The following is a 15,475-nucleotide window of genomic DNA, read 5'->3' on the forward strand; positions in this document are numbered from 1 at the left end:
CGCATGCAATTTATAAAGTTTGGGGGAGGGCTCTTTTAGTAGATATTTGCGTTCATATTGAATTTTCTGATTTTTTTTTATTGCAAACCTGATTTACAAAATATAAAAATAGTTCTGTATCATTTGTTTGAACATGTGAGTGAATTATGGCATCTGGAATTGCACAACATCTTTTGCTTTTTAAATTTACGTTTTTACTTTTTCAGAACAGACTGAAAAGGGTTAAATTTGATCAACATAGTAATATGTTTTTGTGACTTATTAAGAATAAGTAATAGTGTCCTTTGCTAAACAACAGTTACAAACTAGAAAAAGTCAGTGTTTAAGCCCAATATTGTCTTCCTTCTTATTCTTATTTTTCTTTAAAAAAAAAAAACCGGACCATTTGTTGTAAAACCGGGACGTTTTAGATGTTGCTCTCGAAAAAAGCACGGACTATATAAAACACTGAATTGTGAGTGGACTACACGGACATTGTACGTCGTTTGTGCTCAACATATGTATATTATTCAGAATAAGATGAACAGTCGCGAATACAACTATTGTATTCTCGAAATATTAGTAAATCGATCTGATTGCATGTAAATTCACTCGAAAAAAACACAATCTCAGCCGGATACTGTACCTGCCGTGTAAACTATGAATACTTAAATCTGTAAGACTAATGACTTATGTAGATTTGAAGCATACTATTTTTGATACATGTATAATATTTCTAATATTTTGAACTTAAAAGAACAAAAACCAGGTCTGATTATACTATCTCACTCCCCTAATAGTGAATAGACAAAACAACAAACACCACGGTTATCACCAAATAACGGAATGACATAGGATGCCCTTAAAGAGTACGTTAGTCTATCTCCTTAATAAATGAATATTGATTGTCTTCACTATCTAATTTGCCATTGTTTCGATTGTCCTTTGTCACCTTATGGTCTTCGCAGAAAAGGCAAGTTAAATACCTTAACCCGAAGGTATCACCAGCCCAGTAGCCAGTACTTCGGTACTGGCATGAACATACGGATATTATGTTATTAACATTTAAAAAAATGTTTGAAGCTTTTGTAAATTAAGAAATAGATCTCCTCATGCAAAGCTCTAATTCCTTGCCCGGCTTTGGCTATACTTTTTGTCCTTTTTGGTTAATCAACTCTACATTTTTTTTTTAAATATGTTTGGATTCCAGCATCACTGAAGAGACATGTATTGAAACAAAGAAAAATAAAAACCGATCAAACTTTCTTTTTCTTTTTTTTTTTCAAATTCGCGCAATCTTTTTTGTATTGAAGCTCATTCATCAAGTATGTGAACATAGTTCGTTTCATGATAAAAAATATGCAATGTAAAGAGGCTCTAAAGAGAACCTCTTACGTTTAGTTATGACATGTCAACTAAGGTTTGAAAGGCAGATCGAGTCAATAAAATGCATTATGATTATGATTATAATTTTGTTTTCTGTTTCAGTATACTTTGCGTCAAGATGAACGTTGTTGTTGGGATTCTGTCCTGTTAAAGTATTAACCCAACGTGTTTTTCATATTAATACACAGTACACCCTAATTTGTAACGTTGATAGCATGTCTCTTTTCTTTTGCCGATGATGCAAGTATATTCTGCAAAGCTACTTTTGCAAATCGGCAAATCGAAAGATCTTGTATGGAAAACGTCAATGAGAGGGCAACCCAAGAAGACAATTTAACACTATAAAATATTGAGGTCCCCTAACGGTCTGCTTTGATGAATCATTACTAGCACATCAACTGACCAGGTCTTAATCGGGATCTGTTTAGTATGAAAAACACATTCTGAATGCTTTGATTAGTTCTCACTATTCAATATTTCATATAAAGGGTATGTTTCCTCCACCCACCTCCAAATTCATTTATACTCGAGTGAAAAAAATAAGATCTCTGGAGAAAGGTTATCGGAAATATTCCCGAATACTGTAAATTCAGAAATTATTGCGATGTTTTTATAATTGCGAAAAATGCGACAGGGTTATAATCGCAATAATTTAAACTCGCATTTTGAAGTTTTTTTATATGAATTAAACAGGATTTTTCTCAATATCGCAAAAATTAAAATCGCATTTTAGTCTACAATGACAAAATCGCAATTATAAATGTACGCAATAACTTCTGAATTTACAGTAATCTTTTTTGGAGCATAAAGATTTTTCTTCAAGACTTGTCGATTAAATCTTAAATTAAACATCCTGTGTTAAAGACGAAAAAAAAATGAAAGTCACCAAGTCTCTTTTGCTGTTGTGGATGGTTCTTTGTTTTTAGTCCGATGAAAACTCATGATCCGTTTGATTATTTGAAGTCAATAAAAAGAGTAGAGGCATCAAACGTTTTAATGTTCTTTTAAGGTTAGAAAGATTCGGGCGCATTGCAATCTTTCATTTGCGTCAAAAATTAAAAACTAAATTTGCGCCATTTTAAAGTTTACATATAACGGAAAAGTTTAAATATTCATTGATATATCGTGAATAAGTTTTTTTTATACTATTCCCCTTTGGTAATTAAGTGAGTTCATACTCATTTCTAATATGACATTATTATGAAAAAGTAAAATAACAAAAGTACCGAGCTCCAAGGAAAATTCAACATGGAAAGTCCCTTATCAAATAGCAAATTTGAAAGCTCAAACACATCAAACTAATGGAAAAACAACTGTCATATTCCTGACTTGTTACTGGCATAAAAAGCCTCTTTTTAAGAACTTATTAGTGTTTGGTGCTTTCAATTACGATTATAATAACTGATTTCGGATGAATATTTTTATTATGCAAACAAACACTGTGTTTCAAAGTTGATATTATTAAAATTCTCTATTGTCTTATATTACAATGTATTATATATTAACCTGTATTATTGGCGCAAATGGAATATGGTTTGTGGCGGAAATGAAAGATTTGTTTGGCGCAAATGGAGTGCCAGTAGACTCAAAAGCAAAACACAGAAATATTCAGTCAGATTTATCATATGTTTATAATGATAATAGTCGGGAAATATTTATATGCTAAAACTGGAAATTCAGAAATGTTAAACCTGAAAATTAATTTAAATCATAAATGGAGAAGAAGTTTATAAAGTGTAGGCGTCCGAAGCGATTTCCTTGATTTAACTTCAATAGGAACGCTCAAAGCCGAATGTATTCATGTATGATTATCATTTTTATAATATTATTATTATTATTTATATAATTGTTATAAAATTGTTTTCCATTATCATAATCATTATTTGTTCATGTTGTTCTTAAAAAATTTCATTGTTATGATCATTATTATTAATATTATTATAATTACTTTTAATTGAAAAGCATAATCATTTTTACGAAATATTCTAGAGACGGCACAAGTTTTAGCAGTACAAGGAGATATGAGACATACATTTTCTTACAACTGTTCATTCAACCATGACTTTGGCAGAATTACTGGAATTGCAGCTTCAACAGAGGGAAACATTTTATTGTGTGACTATGATAATAAAAATCTAATTCTAGTAGATTCTCTTTGACTTTTTTTAAGGAAGCTTATCGTAGACAGTGAACCTTATGATTTGGCTATTACAAGTAAAAATATAGGATATGTTACTCAACCTAACACCAGATCTGTATTACAAATAGATCCAGACAGAATGGTTTTGCTCTGCAAATCAACATGCAACGACCTAAGTACTTCCGTGTTTTGTGTGTCAGCACTCCCGAAAACTACAATGGGTTTGTTTTCTGAGCAGGAGGAGGCAATGCCATGTATTCTTGGCGTTACACTACATAGTTCAATGTACGCAGTCCCTGTTGTTAACAACAATGGCGAAGAAAACATGTAAGTCTTTATCCACAATAAATATTCTATATATAGAACTATTTTTCTGAAAGAAAATAACATATAAAAACGTCATTTATAACCTTCCAATCGAATAATGAAGCAACAATATGTATGCTTGTGCTAATACGAACATCTAAGAGCAATGCTTTTAAAAGACCAGCATGCAATGCTAATTATGTATGACTTTAAAAAAAAAAATACGATCATACACTTAATCTTCAAAAGGCACTAAACAAATAAAAATGTGTACAAAACATATTTTTCCAAATTATTTAAGGGTATTCATTTCAAGATTTGTGGAAGAATTCGTGTGAACAAGGCAAGAATTAGCATGATTAGTGATACTGAAAAAAAAAAACGATTGAATAGGATTTCAATAATAAGAAAACTCACATAATAGCAAAGGTTCTAGTAGCAGCTTTTCGTGGAAGAAAGTAACACAAAAAATTAATATCGCAGAAAAACTCGTTGAATATTAATTTTCGTTGATTTCGTGGTACAAGCGAAACATATATTAAATGATATTATTTAGGTTTTTTATCTGAAAACCAGAATTTGTTTTTTTTTCCAGAAATAACGTTGACCCCACATCTATAGATAACATCATAATTTTATTTTCTGTTAATGAAATCATATAGAACGAGTTTCTTGAAATTTTTATGTTAAGGAAATTATGGAACCAAAGCATGCGTATATACTAAAAGAGAGACGAAAGATACCATAGGGACAGTCAAACTCATAGATCGAAAACAAACTGACAACGCCATGGCCAAAAATAAAAAGACAAACAGACAAATAATAGTACAGATGACACAACATAGAAAACTAAAGACTAAGCAACACGAACCCCACCAAAAACTGGGGGTGAACTCAGGTGCTCTGAAAAGGTAAGCAGAACCTGCTCCACATGTGGCACCCGTCGTGTTGCTTATGTTATTACAAATCCGGTAAATAGTCTAATTCGGTAGGTAACATTCGTGAAAAGGGAAGGTTATTGCAGTTACGACATAAGGAACATATCCGATATCATCTGTGAAACGGTTATTCGTGATGGGGTCCGTAAAATTTAAACTAAGTCCTCTATGCACGTTTGTTACATTTATTACGAAACTGTAATCAACAAATAATATTTCATTTAGTTATTGTTGATCCCAAGCTCATTAACTTTCGAGTTTGTTGCCATCGTGACATTGATATACAATCAACACAGACTCATGGAGCACATGAAAAGTGAATTGATAGAGCTACATGTATGTAAAGCGTTTTATTGTTTTCATCAACACTTTTTCCTATCACTTGTTAAATGATTTGGTGCATTAAATTTTTTCTTTAAAATCCATTATTACTATTTACCTTCGAGGATTAGTTTGTTTGCATTCTTTAATCACGGTTTTGCCCTTGCAATTGCTCAGTAAAATCTTAATAAACTGCTGACACAGAAATATGTTTCGCATGTTGAAGGATTTAATTTTACAAGAAAGTCCAATTAGCCATATAAGTATATAAAACATATTCATTTGAAGTATCATATGACTTTAATTTAATTGTTCATTACACCATATATTCATGATATGATATTTAACCTCGATATCAAATTACTTCAAAATCCGTGCACTTTTAATATTTGCGTATAATTGCTATAAGCTTGACAAATGACCGCTGTCGAATGATTTTTACACTAACAATTTATTCTTGACAACATGTTCTACGTAATATTCATATGTCTTAATACACTGTTGACACTGAGATTTGGTTCGCCTTTACATAATTTTAATAGTATAATGCAAATGTTGAAAATAATATGGCAAAAAAAAAACTTTCAAAGTCAATGACCCATGCCTGCAGGTGCAGTGCCAAATAACCTTCGTGAAATTCGGAAAGGTCGTTCCTTTTCCACTGCATACCAAATTGACTTATCATAATTGGTAATTGAGTTCCCTTCCAATCGATCTAATCTCAAACTTCAACATAAAAACTATGCAAATGTTTAAAAGTCAATGAACTATGATGAGAGGGCTTGACGTCAATGAGCCATGGTTAGAGGACTGCGCCATATTATCTCGATGAATAGAAAACGTGCAAATGCTAATACAACTGCGTATCCAATATCATTGATTAACCATCAGTGGTTCGTCTTCAACTGGCATATTCTCAAACTATGCAAAAGTTACAAAAATCAGTGAGCCATGACTGAGGAGACGTAGTCAAATAGCTTTCTATGGCAATACATTTGCCAATTTAATGCGACTGTATACCAAACATCATCGACCTACCACTTAAGGCTCCCCTTTAACATACCCAATCACAAACTTTAAAATAAACTAAACAAATGTTTCAAAGTCAATAAATAAAATTGAGAATGGAAATGGGGAATGTGTCAAAGAGACAACAACCCGACCATAGAACAGACAACAGCAGAAGGTCACCAACAGGTCTTCAATGCAGCGAGAAATTCCCGCACCCGGAGGCGTCCCTCAGCTGGCCCCTCAACAAATATATATACTAGTTCAGTGATAATGAACGCCATACTAAACTCCAAATTGTACACTAAAGAAACTAAAATTAAAAATAATACAAGACTAACAAAGGCTTGAGGCTGCTGACTTGGGACAGGCGCAAAAATGCGGCGGGGTTAAACATGTTTATGAGATCTCAACCCTCCCCCTATACCTCTAGCCAATGTAGAAAAGTAAACGCATAACAATACGCACATTAAAATTCAGTTCAAGAGAAGTCCGAGTCTGATGTCAGAAGATGTAACCAAAGAAAATAAACAAAATGACAATAATACATAAATAACAACAGACTACTAGCAGTTAACTGACATGCCAGCTCCAGACTTCAATTAAACTGATTGAAAGATTATGTCTTCATCATATGAATATCAGGCACAATCCTTCCCGTTAGGGGTTTCGTATCATACCATCATAACATATATGAGAAGAACATAACCCGTGTCATGCCAACAACTGGTTTTTAAATAAATGTGTTTAGTGCCGATGCAAAGACCCTATAAGTGAATCAATATTAACGCCAAAATATGCAATCTTTAATGACCTGACAACAGTATCGTAACTATATCCCTTCTTAATAAGTCTATTTAAAGGTTTTGTTAGCTTCAGAGGTGAATACTGACATTTTTGTGCTTTATAAAGAATATTTCCATAAAAATTTGGATGTGAAATACCTGAACGTATAAGAAGTCTGCATGTTGAGCTATATTTACGAATGATGTCCTTATACCGATGATAAAATTTAGTGAATGTTTTGACTAGTTTGTGATATCGAAAACCCTGGTGTAATAATTTTTCAGTAATACATAAATTTCTCTCGTTAAAATCTAAAACATTGTTACATACACGAGCGAATTGTACAAGTTGAGATATATAAACACCGTAAGATGGTGACAAGGGAACGTCACCATCTAAAAATGGATAATTAACGATAGGAAATGAAAAATCATCTCTTTTATCATATATTTTAGTATTAAGCTTTCCATTAATGATATAGATATCAAGATCGAGGAAAGGGCAGTGGTCATTGTTAGTATTAGCTTTATTTAAAGTAAGTTCAACAGGATAAATTTCTTTAGTATACATACTGAAGTCGTCATTATTGAGAGCCAAAATATCATCCAAATATCTAAAAGTATTATTAAATTTGTGTTTGTTACAGATGTCGTTTTCTGAAAATGGAGTCAGTTGGAATGTTGGTGAATTGGTGATTTCTTTTTTCAGAACCTCAATGTAAAATTTACGTCAAACAATAATAATATTATTAGCAGCTTTATCGGCCGGGACAAAAACAAATTCCTTGGCTAGTTCTTTTAGTTTATGTTTGATACGAGAAATAGGTTTATTGTGGTTATTGTTAAGAGTAAAATGTTCTTTAAAATGTTGAATACGTATATCAACTATGTTCATTACTGAATTAAAAAAAGAGTCCAAAGATTTTTTGTCAGCTTTTTCCCGTTTTATCCATTTCAAACAGTAAGTATGGAGTGAGTCGTGGATGATATTACGACACTCATTCCAATTAATAATTGACGGGGGACGATATTTAGGTCCTTTACTGAGGAATGATTTTAACTCTCGGTCTTGAACGATGTTAAGATCTCCTGTTATAACATGGGAAATGGGTCCATAAATGTATTCGGAATTACTGCAATTGCATGAAGTAGGTGTATTTTCACTGATATTAACATCTTTACACAATTGGCTATAATTAAACACAAATTTCCGGGTAGATTTCTTGTAAATATAACAAATAAGAGGAAGCTCAGTATTATCAAAATATCCCGGAATTTGTTTTTTAACAGAATGGTCGTTAAAAATACCGGCAATATTTACAAAACCAAAACCTTTATTGACATACTTTATTTTAATAAACTGTTTTTGATGATCTTCAGGGCGATCAATTTTGGGAAACAGTTTAGAATAACAATATGCCATTATAATTTGAACGATTTCATACTTAGGACTGCTATATGAAATTGTGTTGCAATCCTCTAAAATTTTATTTAACTTATCAACCGGTAATGAACAGAGCTTTGTTAACAGATAATGTCTGCCGTTGTTTTTTTGAAATAGAAATAAGGTCCGAAATATTGGTATGATTGGTCCGAAATTTTCTTTGATTGCGATTTTTTCTACGACCATGAGAACGGTTTTTACGAACAGTTTTAGAAACTATATCCAAAATGTTAACAGAATCGGTTCTTGATATATTACCAATTCCCATGATATTATCATTAAGACCGAGAGGGTAGACTGTCTGTAATTTTTTAATCCAATTTAATTCAATTATTTTCCGTGATCGTACAAACTTTGAATGAGATTCACCAGGCTGCTTATGTACTACTTCTAAAGGTTGAACTGCTAAATATTTAATAGGATGATTGTGCTTCTTAAAGTGTTGATAAATGATACTTTTGAATTTATTGGGTCTTTTAAAACGATACAGATGTTCTTGAGTGCGTTTAGATAAATATCGTCCATTTTCACCTACGTATTGAATACCGCATCCCGGTTTGTTTCATGTGAGTAAATAAATAATACTGTTTGTTTTTCAAGTTAAATCAGTTTCAAAATTTAAAGAAAATGTGCGACCATTAAACGAGGACCTTACCGTATTGTTGGTGGAAAGACGGGGACATGTAAGTCATTTTTTGGCATGACACTTATCGATAGAAGGGTAACCACGATTTTTATTGTTAAAAATGTTAGCGATGGTAGTATTTTTAGATAAGCGATTTTGAAGATTGAGACGTGTAGATACCCTTTGAACGAGTTTAGTATTTAATATTTTTCCATTTCTAAGCTTCATATTTGTTTTTTGTTTGTGAATTATGTTAGAAAGGAGCAAAGACTGGCGTCCAGAATATGAACCAGCATACAATGAATTGAATTATGTTAAAATGATAAATCTGTTCGGCTAAAGATGTCAAACGCTATCCGTATTAATTACCCGAAAAAGAAAGGGTATATCAGGGTAGCGACTGACGTCTGACTAAATAGTAGAATGGGGCTGAATATTGAAATACTACTTTTTGATAAATATTCCTAAAGTAATGAACTAGAGAAGTTCTCGCTCGGACACACACTCCATAATCTAGTATATTATAAGAGCATAAACCTGAAGCACGGGGGGGCACTCTACTGTCTCCACACGGCATGTTTGAGGGAGTAAGTCAAATAATCTTCATGCACAACAGATGTTTCACTACTTATACAAATGCACACCAAATATCATTGACCTACCACTAGTGGTTCCCCTGCAACTGATCTAATCACAAACGTATGCATTGTTGACACCAAAGACACCACCATCGGAAAGAGCACGCCATAGTCTCGCTTTTTTTACTTCGTCGTGGCGAGACAAAAATCCGAGCACTATAACAATATAATGAATATATCACTTTTGGTATCCATTTGAAAAAAAAGGCGGCAGACGGATGATTTTTTGAAAAGTGGACCCAATTTGGAATAGAGTATCATACACATTTATCACTCATCGTTGAATTCCGGGCATAGATATGTGTTGTTTTATTTTCAATTTGTGATTTCTTTTATTAAAAATAAACTAGATTATACCTCAATATTTCTATTCCAATTTGGACAAAAAAAGTTATAAACATCTACATATCAAACTCTTCAACTGTACAACATTGGGCGACACTTCATTTTATACCTTTAGCGATTTTGCATTCACAAAACGTATTTCCTAATACTTTGTAATTTGTTTGATAAACTCAGTTTCTTCAGAATTAAATTTTCCAATTTTCACATACTATGAACAACAATCGTACAAAACTATATGTCTGTCCTACCCCTTACTTTTGAAGTCTTTGCTTTCATATAAGCTGTTGTTGCACAGATGGACAAAACGAAATCTTTAGGGTATCCAGACACTCGAAGCAGGCTTCTCATTATAAACAATATATGTCAAATCTCATGAATTGATTTATAAAATTATGTTTTTTTAATATAAAAGATTGATCAATTTATTTGCAGTAACTGTTATCAAATATTACATTAAACCCTGAAAAAATGTTCTTATGTTGCATCATTTATGATTTAAAATTCTTGATCATAGTAAAAATGAAAGGTGTCTAGTTAGCAGAAGACATCGATGACTTCCATAACCTTAACAATTACCAATAACTTCCATATGTTGTTTGGAAACTTATAATTAATGATATTTAGTTGTCTGCTTCTTTTAAAAAGGTTTCGCTAGCTATAAAACCAGATTTTACCCACCATTTGCTCCGGGAATACCTGTAACAAGTCAGGCATAATGTAGTTTTAGTTAATTGATAGCGTCTGATTTTGTCAGTTTTTATGGACTTCAACTTCCTTGGAATTCGGTTGGATTTTGGTTTTTTTGGGGTTTTCTTTATTTATGTTAAATGGTGCAAGATACACAATAATATCTTTTTGTTTTACTTTTTGCAAAATTTTTCTCACACCCTGAATCGATTTGTCAACAACAAATACAATACTGAGTATTAATCTGCATGACCATGATTTCATTGTGTGGCCGAATTCAGGACACATTTCACAAGTATTGCTCTTTCCCAAAGATGTCCCATGAAAGTGGCACGCATATATTTTAAAAGTCATATTTCGATTGATACAGGTACACATGTAGTACTCATTTGGGTTTTTTTCTGCCTATAAAAACAAAGATTTAAAGAGATAATATTGCCTTCATAATGAAGATATTCATCATGTGAAGGATACTTATTTTACACCATCGAAAGAAATACTTCAATTTTTACTACTTCGTGTTTTCTAACATCTTTTTTGTATATTATTGTTTGACTTTTGGTCGTTTTTCGTTTTTTTGCCATGACATTGTCAGATCTTAACAAACTTATTATGAAGATACGTTTGGTATTTTCCATCTCTCTTTGAAATGCACGTATGGCGTCTATGGTGAGTATATTTACTCAATATTATGAAGAAATAATTTCTATTACGGTTAAGTAGAACTATTAAAAGACTGTTCGATCAAATAATGCTAAACATTACAGGAAACCTTTCAATATTCAATTTCATGATATTTAATTTTAAATAATTTCAGTAATCTTACAGACATATCACCTAGACAAAGATTTCTAATTGGTTCCCACGCTATTAAGTTCTATGCAGTTAATGACTATACGTCAATTTCTTGTAAAGGAGGTCAGAACTGCATCACGTACAGTCAACAATCTCAAACTCCGAGAAACTGTAGTATTGCCACCATGGATAAACCAACTGACATATGCAAGGACGAATATGGATACTTCTACGTTAGCGGACAGGGTTCGAACAATATACACCGACTGAAACAGGATTTAAAGGTTTTAGATATACCACTGCAGTCTCAGCATGGAATCAACAAACCGGTCGCATTGTGCTTCAGCCAAAATTATACTAAATTATATATTGTCAATGAATGGGGAAAATCAGTTTTGGTCTTTGATGTTTATTGATGATTGAATACAAATACTAATCTTCAATTCAAAATGTACTAGTTGATGATGAATATATTGTACAGTTCCACATTGCTTTAGTTTTAATCATCACAAATAAATCTAAGCACAGTCATCTATAATATACTAGAGATGGACATTTTAGCGAATCGGTTAGACATTTTGAATATCCCATTTTAGCGCCATAGTGTTAACCAAATTAGCGAAACATCAAATTATCAAAGCCCACATAACAAAGAAAACTGTCCCGTTTGATTACAAAATAGAAGAGGCTAAATCAGCACAATATCAAAATATCATTACAATATAGCATAAGAAATCTGAATTAACTATACAATGAAACTTATTTTTTATCTTAATAATAATAAAACTATTCTCCCCATGTCTACCTTGGTATTTATATTTCAGTGATCCGACATATGGGGCTATATATATTTCCGCTCAAATATTGATCATAAAATTGCAGTACGAACTGTTCTTCCTCTTTATCTTACTGGATTTCTTAAGCTTTAAATACTGTGTCAATCTATTAAAGAAATCTGTCACATATTGCACCTACATTTTTTTCATTGGTTTTAATTTAGTTCCATGTGAACCCAAACACACATAAGTATTGTTAAGGTGAAGTATATGTAATTGCACGACTCTAGCGTAATGTAGGTTATAAACGTGTGTCGTTAGTTACGCAAGTTATCTCCCTTACTCTGAGAAAGAAAAAAATCGCTACACCAGCGAAAAACGACTTCGTGTGGTTCATCATCAGTTCAAACACGTATGTCTTTGATATCTCAAAACTTCAAAGAAATTATCAGAAATCTAAGTATCCTGTATTGTTAATTTTATCCTCTCTTTCTCCGTTTCAGACACACCACAGACGGTACAATGTAAAAATTGTGTTTATATCATCAGAAAATGCAACCAAATAAACAAACAAACCTGTGACAATTCTTCCTTTATTGGTTCCAAATTTGTAAAAGTCCAACCAGTAATGATCCTCCAATATTTATTTGAAAAACCGTAGTTTTATATGAAATACATACAGTGGCTGAAAATTGTAAGGAACGAATCACAATATAATATGTGAAATTTGTGTGTGTTGATCTAGAACTTGAACGATGGCATGTTACTTTTCATATTGACACACAGCTGAGTATTAAGGTATATGAATGCAATTGAAAGTTTTATTACATATTTCATATATATTTCATTCAACCGCAGTGTTTTACTTTATTCAAAAGTGCAAAAATTTAACAGTCGTCTCTTATTCCGGACGCAATTTTTTGGGAAAGTAAAATTCAAATTTAGAATCATTGGTGAAACTGAAACTACACAGTAACACGTGTATGATAAAAATAGAACTTGACATTTCTTCTTTATCATTATCTTCAAATTCAAATTTCGAAAGGTAGCGAGAAGTGTTTTGCTTTTTTGTATCATTCAGAAATATTTTGAATGAAAGATTGTTTTTTTTAAAGATTATGAGTTTCACGAAAAAAATCTGATACTTGTATTTTCATATTTTTTTATTTTTGGTGGAATGAGAGGTAAAATGAGTTCAGATTTTAATTTTTTTTTTCGGGTTCTGCATTTGACCTTATTCCAGCTATACACAAATTTAGAATACTATGCAGATTTTCAGCAGTTCATGTGGACCAAATAATGGTTCAAAAAATATTATTTTGATAATACTCCGATCATCCAGCAAACATTATATCGTGCTTTGCTATTTAGCTAAAGGAAATAGCAAGCAATCGAGAAAGGAAATTCGGTGAAATAAAATTGAATCTCGAATTTATAACACCGAAAATAGTGAAAATTTAAAAGATGCAGAAAAATGAGTCTTAATTTTGTAAATTGATAAAATGTTATTACTGGTTAAAATACATGTATGTAGGTTTGTTATTCTCTCAACCGGACAAAATCAAACTCGATCAGTAACTTTTTTTATTTCATTCGTAAAAATCGGTACAAAACTAGCATTACAGAAAAGGTATGTGCAACTGTTTAATTTAGTAAAGATAAAGGTATAATGATGATTGAAATTGACTATTGGTAGCCGATAGTAAGTTTCTTTCACCACTTGCAGGACTTGCACCCTTGCTTCTGTGACATCGTGACAACTTGACCTGCACTGTGTCCATATATATATATATCATGTATATATATTTATGAATAAGTCTAAATTGAAAACAACGTTATATATATTTATATATATATATATATCACTCCCTACATAGCACGAATTGAGAAATTAATGATTCATGTTCTGTTTAATTTTCGCCATGTGAAAATGATCACTTGTTAATTTCCCGATTCGCACTAAATTATGACTCGATCAAATTTGTTATAACCATAATAGATTATTAAACCTGCATTTGAATCACAGTTTTTGTTTTTTTGCTTCTTATAAGTTCATTTAAGTGTGTGATATTTTACACAAAAAGTGTCAACAGTCTTTATGATAATAAATTTAATAAAAAAGTAAAATGAAACGAAAAAAATGGTTTTACAGTTAATTCATTCCGTAAACAAATTGTGACACAATACACGTCGTACAAGGGAGATTTTTTCAAAACTGAATATAAATAAAGGCAACAGTAGTATACCGCTGTTCGAAATTCATCAATCGATCGAGAAAAAACAAATCCGGGTTACAAACTAAAACTGAGGGAAACACATCAAATATAAGAGGAGAACAAAGACACAACAGAAACACTAATATGCAACACACACAGAAACAAACACTAAGATAACAATAGCCATTTTCCTGACTTGGTACAGGACATTTTAAGAAACAAATGGTGGTTGAACCTGGTTTTGTGGCTAGCCAAACCTCCCGCTTTAATGGCAATGTTAAATTTAACACTAAAAGGACAACATTACACGACAGGACTACAATACAAATAAATGGAAGAACATACGGGACAATATAATAATGTTTAAATTATCGATACAAATTCAATAGATTGAAAGGCAAGTTGATTCAAACGTCTGTCCATAAAATATAATACATATGTAAGATAACGCTTTATACATTGAGTGAGTTCTAAGCACTTGTCTGTCCTTACCTTCTTTAGGAATTATTAAACCAAAAACTTTGAAAACCAAGGATGTATAAGCACTTGATTACATGAGGAACTTTAAGGCCAAATGATCTACAAAGAATAGCCAAAATCTATCTAAGGTCAATTTATAAGTTTATAAACGGCCAATTCAAGATAACATGGAAAAATATGTAATGCATACAAATAATTTCAGTACCGAAGCCCTACTAAGCTGATGATTCGTGGTATGTTTTCGCTAAAATGGAAATCGGAAATACATGTGAACGCAATAACCCGGGTTAAACATGGGCTATAATGTCGGCGCTAAATGTTCACTATGCGTTCTTATATTTTTTTGTATATATATATATATATCAGTCTAAACACGTGACAACTTTATAACAGACATTCTTCATTGGAAAACCAGTAATTTTTGCAGGGCTAACACCATAATATATAATTTTATATAACATTTCAAAGCCATAGATGTATAATCCATAGACCAAAAAGGGACATGAAAATAATAGACAAGTTCATCTCAGGTCAACGCAACGTTTGAACATTAGTTTATCTATATTTTTTTTAGTTTATAATTAAACAAGTGAACTCTAGACAGTT

At 31.9% G+C, this 15,475-nt stretch overlaps 1 long non-coding RNA gene across 1 annotated transcript in view; it reads left to right on the plus strand.

The window, feature by feature from the left end:
* LOC127724268 (uncharacterized) overlaps positions 1–11,840 on the plus strand; it is a 33,279-nt gene extending 21,439 nt beyond the window's left edge. Inside the window, exons 2-3 of the long non-coding RNA XR_007992421.1 lie at positions 3,355–3,832; positions 11,420–11,840. This is a non-coding gene — a long non-coding RNA (uncharacterized LOC127724268). The remainder of the gene's footprint in view (positions 1–3,354; positions 3,833–11,419) is intronic.
* Positions 11,841–15,475: the final 3,635 nt, after the last annotated feature.

This window comes from Mytilus californianus, unplaced genomic scaffold, assembly GCF_021869535.1.
Source record: "Mytilus californianus isolate M0D057914Y unplaced genomic scaffold, xbMytCali1.0.p SCAF_14, whole genome shotgun sequence".
Lineage (NCBI taxonomy): Eukaryota > Metazoa > Mollusca > Bivalvia > Mytilida > Mytilidae > Mytilus > Mytilus californianus.